This window comes from Nelumbo nucifera, chromosome 1, assembly GCF_055504915.1.
Source record: "Nelumbo nucifera cultivar China Antique chromosome 1, China Antique-T2T, whole genome shotgun sequence".
Classification (NCBI taxonomy): Eukaryota; Viridiplantae; Streptophyta; class Magnoliopsida; order Proteales; family Nelumbonaceae; genus Nelumbo; species Nelumbo nucifera.
The window spans coordinates 108,432,071-108,435,239 of NC_142649.1; the positions used below are offsets into that span (position 1 = coordinate 108,432,071).

A 3,169-nucleotide genomic window follows, 5' to 3' on the forward strand; every position below is an offset into this window, starting at 1 on the left:
AATTCTTCCCTTCCCTGTTATAGATTTTGGATGGATATCTTATTTGTTGGCATCGACTTCATTATCATCACAGTAAAGGCCGACTTCTGGGTCAGCAGAGGGAAATAATTTTGGTAGGTCATCTGGATTTTGCTTGAGGTTGAATGAGCTAAAACACAGATTGTATGATGATACCATATGCCATCAGTATGATTTTTGGGTTGTGACTGACTGTACAAATTAATAACTATACCTGCAGCAAAATAATGTGAACCTATTGGGAGTAAGTGGTTGCACATGATGTCAAGAGTAGCCATGATTGATTGACTCAATAAAGTTGTAACCTGTCCCCTTTCTCATTTCATTTGTTTCCTTGTATTCTCTAATTTTCATGGACATCTCTTTCTCACCAATTTCAGAATAGAAGTTTGATGCCTACAACAACACCGTAGGATTGTCTGGGTCAAGCTCCAGCAAAGCTATTGCAGCTCTTCTTCCTACTTTCTCATTTTGGTGTACTATACAACTATGCAATAGGGAGCTCCACATTACTGAATCACCCTTAACTGGTGAGCATTTTAGCAACAATTTTGCTTCCTCTAACAAGCCTCCTATCTGGGTTGATGGCATGGATGGTTTCCATTGATTCAAATATTAATTACCCTTTTCTCACCAAACCTGAGTGACTGCAACCCATTAACATAGACAAGAATGTTACAGCATCTGGCTTCAGGCCCTCCTGGATCATGGTCTCAAGCATCTTGAGGCCCTCTCTACCCATTCTATGTCGAGCACAGGCATATATCAAATAGAAAAAAGTAACACCATTTGGATCAACCCCAACATTTGATTTCATCTTCAAGTAGAATCCTAGCACCTCATATGATCGACCCAATTGACAGAACCCACAAAAATTCCACGTTGCTAAACTTCTACCAGGCAATTCATTGAGCAACCACATAGCAGGGTTAAGATATGAAGCTTGCAGGTACAAATCAATCAGTGCGGAGCCAACAAACAAGTTTGCGTTGAACCCAAGCAAAACCACTCTGCAATGAACTTGAAGGCCTTCTCGATAGAACCCAACATCGATGCAAATACCCAAAACTGAAGAACATGTGGACGGGCTTTCTCTAAGGCCTCGAGAAACCATTTCTTTGAAGAGATCAAGGGCCAGGTCTAGAAACCCATGGCAAGTGTGACCAGCTATTACCAAGTTCCAGGAGACGATGTCACAGATAGACATTGCTTCAAATATCTCAACGGCTGAATCAAGACGGCCACATTTTATCAAGTTATCGATCGTTCAATTGTAGGAGAACACACCCGTGTGATAACTTCCATCCAGCTCCAATAAAGCAAAAGATAAAGAAGCTCGGGTTGTTGTTTTTGGTATAACAATGGCGACAATTGATCGGGCAAAGCTTAATAGACTTCTTGTTTGCAATCGCATTGCTTGCGATTGCAAGCGCCTTTGGTTTTGATTTTAGCGGATAGGTTGATAACGAAAATTACATTATATTTTAAGGGTATTTTTGTCTTTTCATGTGCCATTTAATGACTGATTAATGACAGGTACCAGATTGTCGCGTTTTGAAAGTTCGGGTACTAGAATGTCGCATTTTAAAGTTTGGGTACTAAATTGGCACTCGGCCTAAGGTATAGTGTATCTATCGGAAAATTTTCCTAATAATTAGAGATCACATGGGTGCTTTCATCGCCTGTGTTGTTAAGATCCCTTAACACGGAACCTAAGCTTGCTGAAGTCAAAGCTTTTAAGGCCTGATGATGGTAGTAGAGCTCAATCTTTCTCACATTCATGTGGAAGGAGATGCAGAAAGTAATTATTATTTTTAAATAAACACTTATTTTGTATTGGGTATTTGATAGTCTTTTTCTCTAATAAAAGTATTTTCTTAAAAGTGTTTTTATAAAATTCTAGTATGGATAATTTTCTAATTCGTATTTTAAAAATCAATTAGAGATAATTTTAAAAGAAAAAATTTGAACAAGTACTTATTGTATAAACACTTAAAAAAAGGTGGAAATTTGGGCTTAAAAAATAAGCCCTTATTTTTAAAATAAACACTTACTTCGAATTTATTTCCCAAATACTAATAAATGCTTAATAACCCAAATAAGCACTAATTTTGAATACACTTATTTTTAAGCACTCCCAAACCTTGTGCAGTGCTTTTGCCCAAACCAATTAATCATCAAAGAACTCAGCAAGCCGTTAATGAATCCTAAGAACTGGTCAAGGGGTTGATAAAGTGGGCTACCTTGAGATCACACGATTGATTTCTTAAGGAACATCCACTCCCTGAGCCTGAGGTAGCCAAACTGCAAAGGGTCTGAGAGAGCGTCAATAGACCAGCCATTACCACCACATACCCAATCGTCAGAAACGCAGGCATCTGGGCGTGTTCCACCAAGTGCCAGTGCAATTAACTATACCACATTTGCTGTCGTAGCGCTCGGCTGAAACAACTAAATCAAAACCTTCTGTGTGTTGCCATGGCCCATCTTGAATTATATGAAGCGACATCTTGGTGGGGCCACTAGAATGCATTAAGGCCATGATTTTTGGTTTTAGCCCTGCACTATGATAGCGTCGTTTCAAAAAACAGTGAATTCTAATTCTCGTTCCACCGTATGTGCTAGTGTTTACGTGGGATTAATCTGTTCACGGGGTCTGGTCCGACCATAGGGCTTAACTAAATCTTGAACCTGAGTTCATCCCTCATATAAAGTCCAAGTCCAGGCCCAAGCCCAAAGCCCAAACAAGAAATTGGGAAAAAATTTTTTTTTCTCAATAATAAAATTGATTTATTTTATATTAAACGACCTCAAAACCCAAAAATATTATCGAAGCTAGACTGTTTTGAGAAAACACAAATCCAGACTGAAAAAAGTTGGATATTATGTTTTGGTCCTGAGCCCAAACCCATGGCCAAAATTCATGTCTAAGCCCCACTAAGAACAGGCTGGGCCAGGCCTGTCCATTGGACTACCCAACCCATTAACAGAGGTCTAGGTGGGACATACAAATTGAAAGTCTTGAATACTGGGCTAGCATCAATTTTCCCAAATCTAGGCCCCGTTTGGCATCACTCCTCGGGAGGGATTCTACTGATTCTGGTGATTCTTAGAACGAGAATCATGTGTGGGTAACCTAGTGATTGATTCT

At 39.3% G+C, this 3,169-nt stretch overlaps 1 pseudogene; it reads right to left on the reverse strand.

Annotated features, from left to right (window-relative positions):
• Nucleotides 1–282: 282 nt before the first annotated feature.
• LOC148803682 (pentatricopeptide repeat-containing protein At4g13650-like) lies at nucleotides 283–1,432 on the reverse strand (annotated as a pseudogene).
• Between the last annotated feature and the right edge of the window lie 1,737 nt (nucleotides 1,433–3,169).